This window comes from Triturus cristatus, chromosome 9 (genome assembly GCF_964204655.1).
Source record: "Triturus cristatus chromosome 9, aTriCri1.1, whole genome shotgun sequence".
NCBI classification, from domain to species: domain Eukaryota; kingdom Metazoa; phylum Chordata; class Amphibia; order Caudata; family Salamandridae; genus Triturus; species Triturus cristatus.
Genome location: NC_140592.1, coordinates 1,041,769,155 through 1,041,788,805, shown reverse-complemented (window position 1 = coordinate 1,041,788,805; position 19,651 = coordinate 1,041,769,155). Strand labels below are relative to the sequence as shown.

At 42.5% G+C, this 19,651-nt stretch overlaps 1 protein-coding gene across 5 annotated transcripts in view; it reads left to right on the top strand.

Annotated features, from left to right (window-relative positions):
• Positions 1-19,651, top strand: part of BAHD1 (bromo adjacent homology domain containing 1) — a 571,779-nt gene that overhangs the window by 295,555 nt on the left and 256,573 nt on the right. The window contains exon 1 of one of the 5 annotated variants that reach the window (XM_085626874.1): positions 818-937. The exons of the other annotated variants lie outside the window; for them this stretch is intronic. The gene's annotated coding sequence lies outside the window, so the exon portion shown is untranslated. Of the gene's footprint in view, positions 1-817; positions 938-19,651 lie in introns of those variants that run through there. 5 annotated transcript variants of the gene reach the window in all.

Below are 19,651 nucleotides of genomic sequence, written 5' to 3'. Positions count from 1 at the left end.
ACTTGCTGGGAGCGCTTGCTCTTCATTTACAGAGGCCTTCCCTACACAGAGCATTAAAAGGGCCAGTGAGAAAGACCAGTCTGTAGGCAGTCTGACAAAATCTTTCTCCTTCTCTCTCTCTCACTCTCTCGCATTGCCCCTCTGCTTCTCCTCATCCTCTCCATCTGTTCCTCTTCCGGCCCTCACAGACATTAACCTCTCTCACACCCTGCCTTCTCTCTTTCATCCCCTATCTTGTTCTCATCTCGTGTTCTCGTATAGACTTTCACTCTCATTCACTAGAACACACACATTTCAGGAATGTCTATGTTGTTATGCTGTTAAATGCTAGTTAAGGCTCCAGGTTGTCCTTTTTTATCGATTTGTAAAGGTAGATACAGACCAAAAGCAATCTATTTTCTGGACTGTTTATTTTCAAATGTGGAAAAATACAGAAAACAGATTTTCTTCTGGGCAATTCCCACTTCACTGGTTGCCAGTTAAACAGCGTATCATGTTTTAGGAACTCTCTTTGGCCTATAAATCACTGCAGGGCCTAGGTCCATCTCGGTTTAAGGATAAGCTTAGATGGTACATCCCATGGAGGACCTTACGGTCAGGGTCAGCTTGGAACCTTGCAGTTCCCTCCCTTTAGAAGAACAGCCTGGTGTGGGGAAAGTTGTTTTAGGACTACAGCCCTTCGTTGGAATAGCCTACCTCTGGAACTCAAAACTGCTCCTTCGCTATCAATTTTCAGAAAATCTTTGAAACCCTGTCTTTTTGTTCAATAATATGAGCTGTGTTTTTCCTTTGAAGTATCAAGGATCATCACAAGGACATCAGAACCTGTAGCCTTATCAGTGTCTTTAGCGCCAAGACGCCCCTGGGCAGCAGTTTATACATTTCTCATTCATTCACTGACCATGTGTGCCAGGTCACTAGCTGTGCAGACTGACAGGTAGGGGAGTAAAAATAATCCTAGTGTTGCTTAAATAACTGCAGAAGTACATCTGTGTAAGCTGTTTTACATTTCAAATGATTTCAGATGACTGTAATGTACTGTTAATGGCTAAAAAACATTAGAGCTTCAAACAGGAGTAAATATTTGTTGGTTAAATAAACATGGAACTATACCATTTGCAGCCTTGTTTCTTACACTAAGCACAAAATAAATATGGATAAATACAGATAAAAGTAGCAAAAAATAAATATGGGTCACTACAGACTGAAATGTAAAAAATCCCATAAAACTGTGAGTCCTAATAATAATTTTACAAATGTGCACTGATGAAAACAAATATTTGTTCCACAATTAGGTAATACCTATTCAGACACTATTCTGATGTCAGTGGAGAAAATCCTGTACAGCACTGAATACTAAAATCAATAAAGTGAAGATTTTGAGAGGAAACATGGCAAAATAATGTAGAAACTGCCAGACTTTTTGTGGATTCTTTATTTTTCCATGTAATTTATGAGTTTACTTTTATAGCTGTAACCTTATGTGTCATTGTTACTTGGAGTGAGTCAGCCACCTCCTAAATAGCTACCCTGAAGGGAGATATATGCTTGCCCTCTTTGATGTATGCACGTTGCAGCTCTACAATTTGACGGGACACCAGTGAGGCTGTAGTCTCTTGCTTGATCATAACATTATCTAGTTGTCACAGGAGATGGCCCAGAAAGCAGATCAGGGAAAAATAGCCTATTTCCTTTAACGAGAAGGATTTGATGGACTGTGACATCACTTCCTGTTGCAAATGCAAAAAGAACAATTGATGGACAGAATGCAGAACAATGTCATACATTCACCCCAGTACAGAGATCTGGGCCTAAATCCATCCTTGTTTTGCTCCCCATGCCATTCCAGTTTGCACCCAGCCATATGCAAATCAGTCTTAAACTTGCGCCCAATGGGAACAGTCCAGCCTGAACTGTGGGCTTGGTCCTCCCTGGACTGGAAACAAGCATCCTAGGATGGTTTGGGGGTTTCACCTCTCATCAGCCAGGATAGCTTGACTCCAGTGGCATGGAGAGCATGGGACACACCACTGCAAGATGGACACCCGCAGCATTGTTTAGTTGCATTATTGCAAGCACGTCTGGGCATACCCGACCCACTCAGGTGACAAATGCAAAAAGAATGATTGATGGACAGAATGCAAACCAATGCCATACATTCACCCCAATACAAAGATCTGGGCCGAAATCCATCGTTTTTTTTAAATGGATTTCCGTCCATTAATTGTTCTTTTTGCATCACTTCCTGTTACATCACATCCTATGATGTCAATCGATTTGAAGTCGTTGTGCACTACTCATGCTATTTAGTCCCCTCCCTTTTTAGGACTTTTGCTCTGACAGTTTGATATATGTATCTGTCACACAACTTGTGTGCTATTTTCCTTCTGATGTATTTGTAAATCACATAGCACGTATTTGCTTTTTAGTGTGATAATTTCACTTTTTCTGTGTTTTAGATCTTGCAGCTGTACTTGTCAATACCTAGTTCTAGCGCATTTGGGGCTGTTTTGATTGCTCTATGGCAGTGTTTGCCTGCGTAGGCGAATTTAATTATGCAAATGTGATGGTGAATGCGGCACTTGGTTGTCTGTAGGTTTTTGCGAAGGTAGTGTCAGTCAGTCAAAGAACTTTATTCGGTTACTTAAAAACCATAAAAGCAGTACAAAATACATAAAATGACAGTAAAACAATTTTAAAAAGTGATTGCAAATCCTGAGGAGAAACATATCAATAAAAAATAAGGAGTGGCAATTTACAAATGTCAGGTTTGATGATTGATCCTTGTATCCAAACTGAATTTCTTTTGTCTAGCGGCTGCTACCAAAAAACACGCTACACCATATGTAACCTGTACCGAGTTCAACATCTGTAAATATAATAAAGCCGGCCGTACTTGCACAAAGTTTAGGTCTTTCAAAATAGGCAAAAGAAATTTTTTGCGGGCCACCAAATAGTGTTCACAAAGCATCACTAGGTGCAGGGTATCCTGTGTAGAGAAGGAATCGCAGGTGCAGGGTGGGGATTCTTCTGGGGTACCCCACTTTATATACGAGCCAAGCACAAAATGTATCAGGTTGAACCTGAACCTTATGAGTAGGAAACGATGATATGGTTTAGTGACATATTTTAGATAAGGTTCCATGGCCAAAGAGGACGATAGTTGGTAAAGTGATCTTACCATTGGCTTACAAAGCTCAGCCGTTTCCCTCTCAATTTCCAACATATTTCTAAAGTGCTGCTTGACCCACCTTACATCTTCTTTTTTAAGGTTCTGTGGTGAGGAATACATGTCAGGACGACCTAGCCTAGCGCATGCCGCTCTAACATACGCCAGCCACGGTATGCGGTCTGCTTTGTCCAACGACATGCAGTCTTTGAGAATGCAGTGGTTCAATGTGATCTCCTCATTTGTCCAGGTTTTGATCCAACATAACAGTGGGGACATTTTAAGGAGATCGGTAACATAACCTAGGCCTATTTCGTTATGTATTGAATATGTGGGAGATGATTTCGGGAGTGATAACAAGGCTCGTATAAAGTTGTTTTCTACAATTTGAATGCCTGGGGCTGAAACATAGCCCCATATATCTGCCCCATATGATGCAATTGCCACACATTTGGCTCTATAAATACGAGTCATGGCTTCCATGGGTCTTGAGCCTAATCTTTTAGAAAAATGCATAAGAGCTGTAGTAGATCTACAAACACCATTCTCCTTTAGCTTTATTTGGGCACCCCAAGTTCCTTTCTCGTCAAATGTCACTCCTAGGTAACAGAAAGAGGGTACCCTCGAAATTGGGGAGTTGTTACAGCTAAAGGCCCTAATCTTCATGTTTTTCCTCCGTGAGCCTGTAACCATAACGTGGGATTTAGTGGTGTTGATCTTTAGGTCCAATGCTTCCATGAAGCCACCAAAATGGTCTAATAATCTTTGGAGGCCAATGCCTGTCCGAGCTACAAGGACGGCATCGTCCGCGTACAACAGTACCGGAATGGGTAACCCCCCCATATACGGTACATCCAAAGTAGCTAAGTCCAGGGATTTCCCCAAGGAATTAATATATAAGGTAAAAAGGAGAGGGGCCAGAATGCACCCTTATCTGACCCCTCTACCTGACCTAAACTTCGCCGTGCATCTCCCTTCTCTTGTGACCCTGACCGAAGCAAACAAATTTTGATGAAGGTCATGCAAAAAATTAACCAAGGTGCTATCCAAACCCAAATCTCGCAAAATAATCCAAAGTTTTGAGCGATTTACCAAATCAAAAGCAGAGGATAAATCCATAAATCCCAAATAAAGAAGCCCACCCTTCACCACAGTGTATTTACTAATAATAAGGTGAAGGTTAAGACATTGGTCCATGGTCCCTCTATGTGCTCTAAATCCATACTGTAAATCCGAAAGGGTCCTGCTCTCCGTTAGCCAATCCCCCATTCTTTGCAAAATGACTCTGCCCAGAATCTTAACGGCAGAGTCCAACAGGGAGATTGGTCTATAGCAGGCGGGATCCCCCCTATTCCCTTTTTTAAAAATAGGCACAATAATGGAGGTGGACCAAGAGGAAGGAAAACCAGCTGCAGGTATCGCATTAAACACATTGGTAAGTATTTTTGACCAAAATTGCGGATACTGAATAAAAAGATCTGCGGGGACCCCATCCGGGCCTGGGGCCTTGTGTTTACTTGTATCTTTAATCGCCCTCTCAACCTCAGTGACATTAAACTTCAAGTGAGGTGTGGCATGGGTACTGACTGGTGGCGTTGGTGCTGTGGATTCATAGATCTGTTTAAAGTGGCCAAGCCATCTACCATCTTCGATCACACAGTCCATATCAGTTTTCCCATCCTCATTGAAGAAAGGCTGGTTCACCAAGGCCCAAAACTTTTTACTATCTCTCAGTACATCAATGGATAGTAAACTATCCCAAGCTTCCTCCTTGATTTGGTTTTTACGGTTGGTAACTGCGATTTTGTATTCCTTCCTTAATTTGGTCACTAAGGGCCTATCTCTGGGTTTATGTTTTAATGCTTTCAACAGGGCACTATGTTTTAGCGAGCAATCCTTATTGAACCATTTAAAGATCTTCTCGTTCCTTGGAGCGCCTGGCCTTGACTCCAAGTTCTTAGAGATCCTTATGCATATTTCCTCATATGCTGCCATAACATCAGGGCCAGGGGCAGTTGGGTCTAAACACACTGCCAAGTTAGCCTCCGCTTCTTGGGCTAATGTGTGGAAGAATTGCTCAGGAACAATCGTCCCCCACTTAAGGCGCCTTCCCTGATCCTTAGTTGTCAGAGCTTCTGGAGCTGCCACACTTGTCGATCTACTAGACCGGAAACAATCAAGTTCCAGCATTAAGAGGATAGGGTGATGATCGCTAAAACTAGCGGTAACAACCCTGTACTCACGTGCCCTAAGCAGGACCCCTGATGATACAAAAATGTAATCTATGACAGTATTGGCGTCTCTCCCAATAAATGTTGGCGGTCTGGGTTCGCTTTTGCCCTGCTCAATTTCAAATAGATTTAAGTTTGCGAGAAAAGTCTCCAGGCACTCACCCTCGTTTGTATGCTCAAAATGGGGAATGCCCTCAGTCGGTAGGCCCCCATATCTATCATTAAAACAGTCTCCGTCACAGGGGTGAATGTTAAAATCACCCAGGATTACCATCTCTGGGACGGAATTGCAATCTTGTCTATAGACTGACAGGAAATCTAACAAGGAAGTCAGGTGCTCATTCGCATAAGAAACATCCTTGGAGTTATAAAAATTAATAATCAAAAAAACTTTAGCATCAGGTAAAATCCACTCCACGACTAACGTGTTCTTGGGTGCGGAATCTAATTTTTTAAAAACTCCCATTAAATTCAGGGAACATAGTGTAAGTAAGCCACCCTTTGCTCTGCCTCTTGCTCCTGGGACTGCTGGAGTTGAAAAACTACAGAAACCGTCCAATGAGAAACTTCTGGTGGTATCCCATGTTTCTTGGATTGCCAAGACGTCATATTGTTTTACAAACCCTTGCCATATGGGGTCTTGAGCCTTTGCATATAGACCTGCCACATTCCAAGTTAAAAATTTGCAGTATGGTGAATCTGCATTTGAGGGGGTAAGCGCACCCCGACAACCACCCACCGCTATGTCTATATCAGGAATATAAGAGATGTTTGATTTAATCGAATCCTCCCTAGCAACGGTCTTAATTGGTTGGGTAGGAATAATCTGGACACTTCGATCAAATTCCAAGCTCTGTGTTTGTCAATCGACCCAGTCTGTAGTTGACAGACATTCAAAACGATTGGCTAATGGAAGGTGCAAGGGGTTATCTATACCATTTGTTAGCTGTTGGTAGTGATAGGGTTGGCTATAGTGTGAACCAACAAGAGGGCCGCCTTGACGTAATCTACCTCTTCTACTCCTTACCTGGTTCCATCCCACATTCCACCCCTCCTCCCACCCATGGGGCTGTATCTCCCAGGGGGGGTTAGATCTTTGTCTAGATTTACTGTCATGGGGTCTTTTTAACCAACTCCATCGGTTATCTGCTTGATTTTGTGGGAGATAAAAATAAGACAAAGGTCTAGCAACCACCGTACTCGTCTGGAATCTAGGGGATCCACTATTACAAATAAACTCTACAACCTCAGGGTTCTCAAAAGTGACTACTACACAATCCCCTTGTAGGTATTTTCTATTGCCTCCTACCCACGGAGCTCTCTCAATCATTAAAATATTACACGGTATGTTTGGTGGAAGGGGATAATTTTTAGATAACCAATAACATACTTTATTTTTTAGAGCCTGGTACGATTCAACTTCTTGCGTAGAGATTTCGGTGACGCCAGTAAGAATAATTACGTAAGGGCAGGCATCAGGGGGAAGATGAATATTTCTGCGGGCCATGCCCTTAACTCTGTCGGGTACATCAGAATTTAGAGGCTGGGGTGAGCGATCACTTAATGTAGCCTGAGCAAAAATGCTCTTGGTGGTTAACAGAGGTTGATCTATTATCTGAGTTTGGTTGGTTCTAGGGGCTATTATAGTAGTGCTATCCTGAATTATAGCGTTACTGGAATTCTTGGGGGTCATTTTTACGGTCTCCAGCGGTTTGTTAACAGTCACCGAAGACTTTTTGACCTTTTTTGCTGGAATAGTAACCTGGGCAGTTCTATTATTCAGGGTAAAGCTAGGGGCACTTATGTCCTTATGTATATTTGTTAAGACAGTTTCCAAGCAGCGTAGTCTAGCCTCTAAAGGTTCCAGCAATGTTTTTAATATATTAAAAATAGTGGTGTTCAAGCTTAAACCATGGCCCTCCTGTAATGGAGATTTTACTGGGTTGCCCGCATCCCCGGTCAGCTCCAGAATTTCCTCCAGGCTGTGATCAATAATAGTGTCATCAGGAAGGCTCAGGGATAAGCCACTCTTAGTAACATGAGATCCTTCTATAGAATTAGGTAAGGCTACTGGCAGTTTATCCATGTTAGGGGGGTTGGGGGGGATACGAGCCTTCTTTCCTTTGTGAATGGATGATTTATTAATTTTTCGGGTTTGCTTAGGGATAGCCCCTTCTATCCGACCCCTTTCTTTTGTGACAGATATATTGTTAGGGGTGTTTGACTCGCTTTGTTGCACTCCGCATTCTGATGGGAACAAAAGGTTAGGAGAAGCCTCCAAATCCTGTGAAGTGTTTAAAGCATCAAAATCCCCAGTCTCTCCAGTGCTATGTACTAAGACCTGTATATCTCTTCGAGAGTCAGTATTAGGTGTCTGTGCCTGTGCTATAAGGCCCAAAGAGGATCGTTTGGCCTTGGCCAGGTCTTGGGACACTCTCCTATCCATCAAAGTTATACCCTCATCAATTAGCGCATTTGTGCGAATAATAAAGTCATCCAAGGTTCCTGTAAGTTTTTTAGCTCCTACGGCAGTCATGCTTCTAGTTTCACGACAGTTCATGGCCGACACAACCTACCAGTAGGAATACAAGAAAGCGAAGTACAACCGACTATAGTTTGTGGCCCGGCCCAGCCTCCTCTTGCCTCTGAGGGCCTCAGAGGGCCCGCCCTTTGCCCGGGCTTAGCCCGGCGCCGCCCGCGCGCGTCCCGCGATGCGGAAGAAGCGTCGCGCTTTTATGCGCCTCCGGGCGCAAGGCACTCTGGGGGCTGTGGTCTCCGGTCTTCGGTCTCCGGCCGCGGGAGATGGCAATGGCGGCAGGGAGACACAGCGAGGACACAGCAAGGAGGTCCCCGGTAGCGGCGCCAACAACACCAGCCCCAAGACACCAGGAAAAGTTAGCCAGCAGGTAGGCAGCGTTTGAAATGCTCAGGGTTCCCGCTCTGTAACGCGAGCGTCGCGCTTTTATGCGCCTCCGGACGCAAGGCACTCTGGGGGCTGTGGTCTCCGGTCTTCGGTCTCCGGCCGCGGGAGATGGCAATGGCGGCAGGGAGACACAGCGAGGACACAGCAAGGAGGTCCCCGGTAGCGGCGCCAACAACACCAGCCCCAAGACACCAGGAAAAGTTAGCCAGCAGGTAGGCAGCGTTTGAAAGGCGAAGGTAGTGTAATATGCAGCTCGGGTCAAAAAGTCTTAAGTAAAACAGTGGGAGGGCAAATTATCATATCCAATTCACAAATGGTGACACGTGAAGTGTGGTCACAAGTAGTGGCTTTATGTCCCTATAATAAATCTTACTTAAAAGGACAAGGACCTCGTTTACAGAAATAGCAAATTAATATAATCACAAAGAAATGGGAACATTCGTATTTTTTCCACATAAGGTCTAACCGCTTGGAAATAACAGGAACTGACAATATGATTTAAAAAGACATGTGGAACTTGAAAATTACATTTGCAAACAAAATCTGCTATGTGTATCTTTCTGTTACGGCACATTTGTTTCCTGTTGGTGTTCTTTACCCACCTTCAAAGCTGAAAGTGCTTCGTATTTGTAGTTCGCTAAACAATAGAAGTGTGAAGTTGTCTGTTCCACAGCGCCATTCCCACAAATAAAGGGGATGCTGCAAGTGGGGTGGAGGTCTACAAACATCCCTAGGTCTGATTACACGCGTAAAGTGTTCACAAATGCAAGCAGCTGCAGTCCCGGGGCACAGGGTCACCTCTCAGGATCGAGCTAAGGGGAAGGAGACCTCTTTCCAAAAATAGTGAGGGTGCTCCTGAAACCCATGCCTTATGCCCTGATGCAGCTCCTGCGCTGCACGCTCATTAGTTTATTTAACTTTTGTGGTCATTTTGTGGAATTTTTTTTTAAGTGTTGCATACCTGTTAAATTTAACCAACAACACAAGCAATCATCGGAAAATCTCAATCTTTTTAGTTTTTTCTCCAGCAGGAAACTAATTTTTTATGGGACATAATATCAAATTGACAAAAAGACCATGGTAAAGTTGCTAATTTTTTCATCAAAGAAATGTGAAGCGCTTGTTTTTGTTGCGTTGCTGCAGGTGGGTCTCTTCGTGTTAAGGCATTGGAGTCCTTCAGCTATGTATGTGTATCTAAACGCCTGAGCGCTACATCCCAGGCATGCTATTATTGAAGAGCGCTTGTTTTCACAACCGAGATAGAGCACTAGTCTTTAGGACGATTTTCGACTATGCTTTTATTCGTCAACCTTGTTTTTAAGACTTGTTTGCTGAAAATATCGACAGTGCCGTTAAACACAGCAGGACAGTGAAACTGGAGAGGGACACATTGACAAAATTGTGGCGCAAACACTGCTTCAAAAAATCGTTCTTGAAGAGACAAAGCGCCACTAACGCTCCACTCGCACCGCGTATCTCGGCGCGAGCCAGTGTGTTCAATATTGCGAAAGAAATGCCTCAATCTGTTCCACAAGGGCGCGCGGCGATATTTAACGGCCATCAGTGACTCCGCCGAGCCCCGCTATTTCCAGGTCGTTGCACACATCAGATCCGCAAGGAGCTCTAGAAAGGCCTATAAAAGCCCGAGTCTCCTGTCACCACTGCGACCGCAGTTAAGACTTGCTTTAAAGGGAACCACGCAGGCAAGGTCAGAGGTGGCCCACCGAGTCAAAGGATGGAAGGGGCTTCTTTTGTGACGAGTGCATCAAACACCCACTAAACAGAGCAACGGCCAAGATCTGCCGCCGCATTTATTTCTTTTATTGCGCCAGGACGCTTGTATTTGCTGGCAGTGCATTTAATTTGCGGGTTTTAGAGTGACCACAAGAGACGTGCCTACAGTCTTTTGACATGGTGTGCTGCCAGAGCTTGCTTACTTCATTTTTATTTCACTTTATGAAGACAGGTCGGATTTTATTATCTGGGTCTCCGTCCACCACACATGGTCCTGAGATGGAGGACAGGGGTGTTTCTTGAGATTCTGCTAATCTCGTTACTTTGCTGCATGCCCTATGCTTTAACCACGTTTATTCAAAGACCACTGCAGTTAGGTATATCTTTGGGGGGCTGCAGGTCCATAAGCTAACCGACATATTACCATTGCTGGGGGCCGTAACCCTTCCGGTCGTCTCTGCGCGTGCCAGCAGGCCAGCTGTGTGCGCACACGCTATGAGCGGGCGCGTGTGTATGACGTAGCCACGATTCTGGCCCAATGATGTGTTTCCCGTCTCTCCGTGGCCTCAGCGTTTTTAGGAAGAGCATCGCTGTGAATTTTTTATGTGGAGTCCTTCAAACATTTCAACTGTTTAGGATTATAGATTCCTCCTTTAAGTATTCTGTATTTTCAAACACAAGGATAGACCGCAGGCTGGCAGAGGAATCCCACACACCATTTTTATGCTATATTCTCTGTCCTCTCTTTTCTTTGGTATTTGAGCTATTATTTCGTCATCTATCGCCTTTTTGGGTCTGGCATTAGCTGTAACTTTTGTTTTTAATACAAATATATACACTATACAGGCTCCGGATCTTTCTGCCAGTAGTACCAAGCATAGTTCTAATACTTTCACTTTTCCTTTGTTAAGTAAACTATTTAATGAAGTGTGCGGAAGCGTGGCCCTGCGCATTTTAGCCCCCCCCCCCAGTGGAGTACTAAAAATGGATTTAGAGGTAGATAAACCTTGCAAGCTGACTTTTGTTGTCTTTTAACACACTTAACAAACATCCTCAGTTTTCCCCCACAAATCTTGCTGGAAAAAACAATAACATTTGTATTTGTGGAAGAATGTAGCCACAAAAAAGTTTTTGGGGTGGAGAATTTCACGGGAGGCATAATTGAGCAAAAAAAGCCTTTGCAGATTCATATGATAACAATCGATGAATGTCACCCAATTGTGCAAAAATAATTTAAATTTCAAACACGCTGTTGATTAATATTTATTTTCTGTGTGGCACCTATAGTGTCACTTGAGATTAGCGAAAGAGACCTTTCCACTTGAATTTAGTTTGCCCTTGTTTTATATTTAAGAATGAATATCTATCTATCTATCTATAATGGGTGATTTTAACCACAAATTAAACTTTGGAAAGCTAGATCGTTGGTTTGAAGACATTTTGAGCTCATATAATATAGGGGCAGCAAAATACCCCTCATGTCTAACCACCAGTCATGACGAAGCCTTAGGGAAGTTTCTGGGCTCTAAGGGTTTAATATGTTTAAATGGTAGGAAGGACCCAGACCGACCGGCTACACAGACTTTTAGACTGGGCAATCAACAGTGTCCTATAGATTATATCTTTGTTCAGGCCTGGAACTATGCAATGGTAAAAAAGTTCCGGGTAATTAAGCGTAGGGACAGTGATCACAATGCTTTGTATTGTGAATATTTAGGGGGGTCAATAAGTACTTGTGAAAGGGCGATCCCCCAAAATGTGGAATACCCAAAGCGCTTGACTACAAAATTGACAGAAGAATATGTAGAGAAATTGGTAAGCTTTCAACAAAATTTAACGAAGGACAATGCCGAAGGTCATCAGGTAGCATGGTATGTGGATAAAATTGCGCAGGCAGTGCAATGTCTTAGAGTATATCTAAAAAAAGGAAAAAAATCGGTAAAAGTAAAAATACAAGAGAGTAAAGGTAGGCCGAGGTGGTTTAACCCTGAATGTCTGAATAAAAAAAGGGCTATTCGTAAAATAGAGCGAGGTCAGAGGAAATGTTTTGATCATGGGAACTTAGAGACCCTGCTCAACTTGAAGAAAGAATATAAATCCCTAGTAAGGAAGCAGAAAAGGATTTTTAAAGAAAAATGTTGGGCAAATCTACTCGAGACAATAGAAAATAGAAATATAAAAGGATTCTGGAGGTTGATACAGGTTGCCGCGGGAAGGTCTCCGGGTAATATGAGCTGTGTTGTGGAAGAGGGGGCCTGGGTAAATTATTTAGGAAATCTATATAAAGCCAGTAGGATTTTGGGAAAAGTCAAGGAAAAACCAAGTTGGACTGCCTGTGTAGAAGGTTTAAAACCAGCTTTTAATGAGGAGAAAGTAAAAGAAACAATAAAAAAGTTGAATTTATCTCGCGCAGCAGGCCCTGATAATTTTCCTGCCATCTTAATTAAAACTCATTTAGATTGGTGGGCAGGCTTTCTATCCCATATGTTCATTGCCATTCTGGATTCAGGGTGTATCCCGAAATCCTGGAGAGGGGCCATCATTAGACCCCTACATAAAAAGGGGGAAAGGAAGGACCCAAAGAACTATAGATTAATTAATTTATTGGATATTGGAGAAAAGGTTTTTTCAAAAATAATCCTTGGTAGATTGAAGGAGTGGGTGGAGCAGCGATCGATAGTCCCAATAGAGCAGGGAGGCTTTAAGGAAGGACATTCTACTACCGATCACTGCTTTGCCCTGTGGGCTGTAGCACGGAAGTCCATGGAGCTGCAGGGCAAGTTGTATTGTTGCTTCGTGGACTTTCGCGCAGCTTTTGATCTGGTGGATAGGGAGTGCTTGTGGGAAACCATGAGAAATTATGAGGTCCCTGCGGATCTATTGTTGGTAATCCAGGAGCTACATAGCCAAAACTGGGCACAGGTCATTAAAGACACTTCTGATGGCCTGACTCCTGAGATAGCAATAAACAATGGATTAAGGCAAGGTTGTGTCTTGGCGCCGCTTCTTTTTGCAATATTCTTAGCAGACTTGCCTCTTACCTTGGGCTCTGCCAGAGGTGCAAGCCCAAAAGTAAATGGAAAGCATTTGTCCTGTTTGTTGTATGCCGATGATCTAGTAATACTGGATCAAACTGAGATAGGACTTCAAAGAAAACTGAATATATTCAGCGAATACTGTACGGCAAAACGACTTACTGTAAACATGGACAAAACAAAAATGTTGTGCTTTGGGAAGAGGAATACGAAGTTTAAATGGTATTTGGGCCAAACTAAACTAGAGATTGTAAATGAATACAAATACCTTGGAATATGGTTTACGAATTCCTTGAAGTGGGGCATACATCTGGAGGCACAGAAAATAAAAGCTCATCAAGCGGTATGTGGGCTAAAAAGATTCAATCATAGTTATGGTGATATGTCCCATAAGCCACTTTTGACGGCCTATAAAGCCATGATCCCTCCGCAATTCCAATATGGCTCTGAAGTAATTTGTATTGATGGTAAAAGCTCCTGGGATAAAGAAGAAGGGAAATGTCTGAAATCATTATTGTCACTTCCCAGCTCGGCAATGATTCAGGCAATCAGAATGGATTTAGGCCTAACTGCATGTAACATTCAGGTGCAATTAAGTTTTCTTAGATTTTGGAATCGTTTGAGTCTTGGGGAGGTCATAAAGGTGTCCCAATGGTGTATGAAAGAAATCCAGTCCAGTGAGTTAAAGTGGGCTAAGGCCACAAGAAGGAAACTCTTGACCATGTGTGATCACTTGAATGTGAAAATTGACCCCCTGACCCTACAAATAAATGTAATAAAGAGTGTACTTAAAATGCAGGGTAAAGAATTTTCTAGAGTAACAGATCGCGAGTATTTGATTAGGAAAGATTCTGTAAAATTCATGCGTTCTAGCTGGGAGAAAGATATCCGCTTTCCCTATCTCGATTTACTACCGAACCGTTGGTTAAGAATGGAAGTACTTAGGATAAGAATTGGCATTAACCCAGCCATAATAAATTGCGCAATAAAATCAGTTTTAATGCAACCTGATGGCAAGTGTACGTGCAAGATAGGATTGAAATGCAACATTTTACACATTTTATTAGATTGTCGAAGATTTTTAAATTTACGTAAATTATTCCTCCGTCCGATATTCTTAAAATATGGTGTAAGGACGCGCTTACAAGCATGGGAGCTTCTTGCTGATATGGAAAATTTAGATATAGCAATAGCCATTGGGAAATATATGCAAGGTATATATAAGCTCCGCGCCCCATTAGAGGCGTAAGAGTAGCTAGTGCCTTCCAATTGTAAATGAAATTATCTGTTATAAAACTGTTTTAAAATTGTTAAGAATGATTTTTTAAGGATTTTATGACTCTTAATGTTTAAGAACATAATTTAGCAATGTGGACATTTTTAAATGGTATTGTAAATGCTGTGGTTTAAAGACCAATTGGTCTAAATAAACATTATTATTTTTGAACTGAGCATATCTATCTGTGAAAAAGTTAACACAGTGCCTCTAAGTCTGGTTGGTAGCGCAGTTGTCTGTTAACTATTGGTACAAGTACTTTAAAATATAATTAGAGTGGGCTTTAGTTCCACCCAGTGGAGTATTTCTGACTGACGTCAGGCTGTTGGCTGTTATGAGCATCGGTCGACCTTCTAAGACGTGCCAGCATTCGAATGCATAAGGGACTATTTTTGATCTGAAAAGTACACTTAATCATTGCATTGTTTCTCACATTCAGTTCGTTATTGCCTGTCTGCATTCTATAATAAAAGTGAGTCATTATATGCCTAGTTGTAATATGCTAAATAGCATTTGTGCAGGCAATGCATGCAGAATCCATTTGTGCATTCGCTTGTTAAAATATGTTAGCTCATTGAAGCCAGGATTTTTCGCCAATTCATGTTTTTTAAAAAAATTTATTTTTTACTTCACCCCTCGATTTAGTAGGGGAATGCAGAACTTTTAATGTAAATGAAACACAATGTTCATTCACACTTAGCACTTGAAAAAAACAATGGCCTGCAGCATACATAGATTCAGGCTTTTGCATTTTACATATTTTTAAAACTGTTAAACATATTGCCAAATAATTAGACTCGCTGTAATAGAACACGTGGTGATTTATATGATGGCGGTATGTATACTCCGTCGCAACTGCTACAGGTTATACATACCGCCAACATGAAAGCCCACCCGATTTAAGGCAGGAGGACCTGCATTTTGGCCACTGCGGAGACTACTCTGTCTCCGCTGTGGCCAAACTTCTTTGATGGCTCAGGGAGTAAGGGCTGTTGGTGAACTGGCTACATGTTGTGACGTATAGTCATTTTTTACTGTTTCTTACTGCCAGATAAAAAAACCTGGTGGTAAGGTACAGTGAAATTGTAATAATTATTTCCTCGCTATGGGAGAACAAGACTCTCAGGGTGAGGGGAGCATTATGTTCTTTCTTAACAAAAAGAAAATCCCATTTCAGGATTTTTTTTTGTAAAGAAGAAACAAATACTCTGTGCAAAAGGGCTGCGCCTTGCTTACGCAGCCCCATAGCACAGAGTACAATGTATTGGCAGGAACCACTGTGAAGGCGGTTCCTGCCAATGCTTTTATAAATGAACGCCTGCTTGGTGGTCATTTTATAAATTAGGCGGGCGGCCCCTCTTTCATGGAGACAGCATATTTTACTCCGTCCCCATGGTGTAACAGCGTGCCTTCCGCCTAGATGTAAATCGACCCCGTATATCCTGACAAAGGGGCTAGCATTGTACAAATGGCCTCCCCAGTTTCCAAGGAATTTAGAATTATTCGCATATTGCAGGAGAAAAAGCCAAAGCCAGGACTGTACCTATGATCACTGACAGCCCCACAGCAGGGGTTGCAAAAGCTACAGGTGTCTCCGATGCATAATCCAACACTAGTACAAGTGAAGATTTTAATATTCCAGGTGTTTAGTAGTCTGTTCTACTAGCGTTCCTCAGCATATATCTGCCAAGTTGAGATAACCTGTTGCCTAACTTCATACAGGGAGACTTATTTGAATGGTAAACACCTACTTTCTCTCATCCTTCCACTTTGCAAAAGGAAATCTACCCTGCGGATATTTGCATCATACAGATTTCACGACATCTATTACTTCTCAACAGAACAGCAAACCAGTTCATTACACTACATATTATTCAGTGAAGGTCTGCATTCACACCCTGGTCGCTCCCAATAATATACATGACTGTCAAGTAACTCTGTATTAATTTCAAAACAGTTGACTGCCTAGTGCTAACATGAACCAGGTGGCAGGCGTCCTCATCCTGACCTGTTTCAGGATAATATTGTAATTGCATTTATATAGCGCTTACTACCCTTGACGAGGCGTCAAAGCGCTTATTCGGTGAGTAGCACGCTACTCCGGAACACAAAAAGGATTAGTGGTGAATTAGTGTAGTGAAATTAATTTGAGCGGTGGACATGTTAGTCTGTTATTTGGATTGAAAAGGATAGTGGAGGGATAGAAAAGGGGTTTGCACTTATATAGCACTTGCTCCCCCTGATGAGGTGTTGAAGCGCTGTTTGGCGAATAGCACTCTACTCTGGCACCCATAAAGGATTAGTGGTGAATTAGTATAGGGAAATATGAAATTAATTTGAGTGGTGGACATGTTAGTCTGTTATTTGGATTGAAAGGGGGGTAGTGGATGGATACAAGACGGAAGGGTTTGCATTTATATAGTGCTTGCTACCCCGATGAGGTGTTGAAGCGCTTTTAGGCAGGTAGCACGTTACTCCAGAACCCAAACAGGATTAGTGGGGAATTAGTATAGGGAAATATGAAATAAATTTGAGTGGTGGAAATGTTAGTCTTTTATTTGGATTGAAAAGGAATAGAGGAAAAATAGAATAGAATAGGGAAGGGTCTGGAAAGTGTTTTGTTTTTGTGTGGGGGGCTTCAAGGCAGTAGGTGGAGGTTTGGGATGAGTAAAGGCGTAGGAGGAGGAGAAAGAGTCAGAGGGAAGGATTTGGAAAGGCTTGTTTGGGAAATTTGAATAGTAAAAGAGGTATCAGATGATGTAAGGAGGGGTAGAGGAGGGAAGAGTATAGAAAGGATTCTTTTGGGGATCATAGTAGCGGAATGGGGTTTGGGATGAGTGAGAGAATGGAGGTAGAGGATATATTGCGAGAGGTATATGGTGAGATATAGGTTAGTGCATAGGAGATGCTGAATTAGAAGCAAAGAAATAAATATAAAGATGCAAAAGTACATAGAAAGTATATATGTTTAAGGAAGGTAAATATATGTAGATTTAAGTTGTATTTAATAAATTCAGACTTTCAAGTGCTGCTGTAAATTAAGTTTTTTTTGTAGTTCAATAGTGAAGCAAATTGTAACTAAATCGTTATGATAAAAGATTTTATCTATTTATTTTGATTCATTTATTTACTTATATATGTAAATTTGTTAAGCACAACTAACAAATATCTATATATTTAAAAACATAAATACTATACACGTTTATACAAAGCAATACACATGTGTAGGTACACATCTCTAGTCCAAATCCATGCTTATATACAGGGGGATAAGCTGTATATTTATGTTTGAGTATGTTGGTTATGTGGGGAAGAGCCACCTCTTGAGTAGTCTTCTGAAGATAAGGTAGTTATCTGTGGATCTTATGTTTCGGGGTAAAGAGTTTCATAGTTTGGCTACTTGAACAGAGAAGGATGTGCCACCTATGGTTTTTTTCTTGCATGGTGGGATTTTGAAGTGAGGTGCCAATTTAGAGTGGAGGTTCCTTTGTTAAATGTATTTGGTGATTTTATTCCTGATGAAGAGCGGTCCTGTTCCTTGTATTGCTTTGCTGGTGATACAAAGCAGCTTGAATGTGGATCTTCCACTGTAGGGCATTCAAGGCTTAAAACAAATCCAAATCTGCCTTTGAAAACAGGCAGAGATATTTCAACTAAATTCTGGGGTCCACCTCCTCTTGCCGACGTCTGATGTGCTGTGTGTGTGTGCTGCAGTGAATCTGTACTCGTGCCCACCCGGTTGTGAAACACGCTGTTCCAGATTGAGTTGTTTGGTTGGAGTGTGGCAGCAACATCGCAAGTCTGAATATTGCAGTATGCCCTGACGGCAGTTCCGGGTGACAAAAATGGTACCTGGCTGTTACCCGGCCTCCGTACCTGAAGGAAGCGACGTGTTGTGTGCGGTGATACTGCTGGACCCCAAATCTACACTCTCACTGTGTGCCATGCCTACGCACACTGCATATACTGTATGAAAGTCACCCTTACAGCAGGCCTTAGACCCCTAAGAAAGGGTGCGTTATATGTGATGGCATATCTGCATGAGCTGATATGCCCCTGTGATGTCTGGATCCATTGCCACAACATTGCAAGTGTTCAGGAAGCCATCCTAAACATATATACTGGGCACTGGTGATTATGAGTTACTCAGCTACATAATGGCTTCACTTAAAAAAATGATGTTTGGCACCGTACACCTTGTCTTAATAAATCTGTAATGTTGCCAGTACCAGATTTATTGCAACATGCCCCCAAAGGCCACCTTAGAGGTGCCCCTTGAAAACCTACTAGTCCTTTAGTGTGCTGACTGACTGGTGTCACCCAGCCTGCCACCACAGACGAGTTTCTGACCCCTGTAGGAGAGAGCCCACGTGCCCAGAGTTCAGGAGCAATGCCTACTCCAGCGGAAGGTGATTACACCTCCTTCAGAAGGATAACTGGTGAGTTAGCATATCAAAGCCAGAAGATTAAAAGTCGATCGCCTTTAATATGTGACCCCAGCTTCCCCCAGACCTGGGTGATGTCACGCCCTGCCTTGAGACCCATTTGGCACCAGGACAGGCGGTGCGATTAGCTAGTCAGAAGGCGTGTTCAATATCGAGCTAGTCACATCCCTAAGGTGGGCTACCTGAAATGGACAACGGAAGATGGGTACCACAATCTTGTTTTAAGTGGAACTAGAACTGTGGGTCATGTTTATGCCCACTCTCCACAGGAAGTGGTTGTATAGGGGGTGTAGGCACCCCAGGAGTAGGCATCCCATTGGCTACTACCTTACATTCCCCTTATCACCCCTAAATTCAGTGTTTAGGTGGCCCCCAGACACCATAAACTCAGATTCGACTACTAGGAAATGAGGAAGGACAAAGAAAAACCATCAGCGAGAACAGAGGAGCTGCACCAAAGATTGCCACCAAACCCTGCCAGGCTACTTGTCCCTCGACAATCGCAGAGACTGACTTGTCCAAAAGCTGCACATCCTCCCCAAGCCCTTGAAGGACTTTCCTGCATCTCAGCAACCAGCAAGATTTAGGCAATACTGTCTTCTTTAGATGCATTGATGTGATCCCTTCTTTCATAAGTAAACAGCTATCTCAGTAAAGAATCCAGAAATAAATTATAAAACCATCAGATCAAGCAGGAGCAATTTTAATCATGACCATAGAAAACTATGAAGATGAGATTGTAAAGCAGTTATAAAAGAAGGAACATCATAGAGCTATAAATAAAGATGCTTCAATGCCTATCCTTAAAGAAATAAAACAACTGGTTGAGTTGCGATCC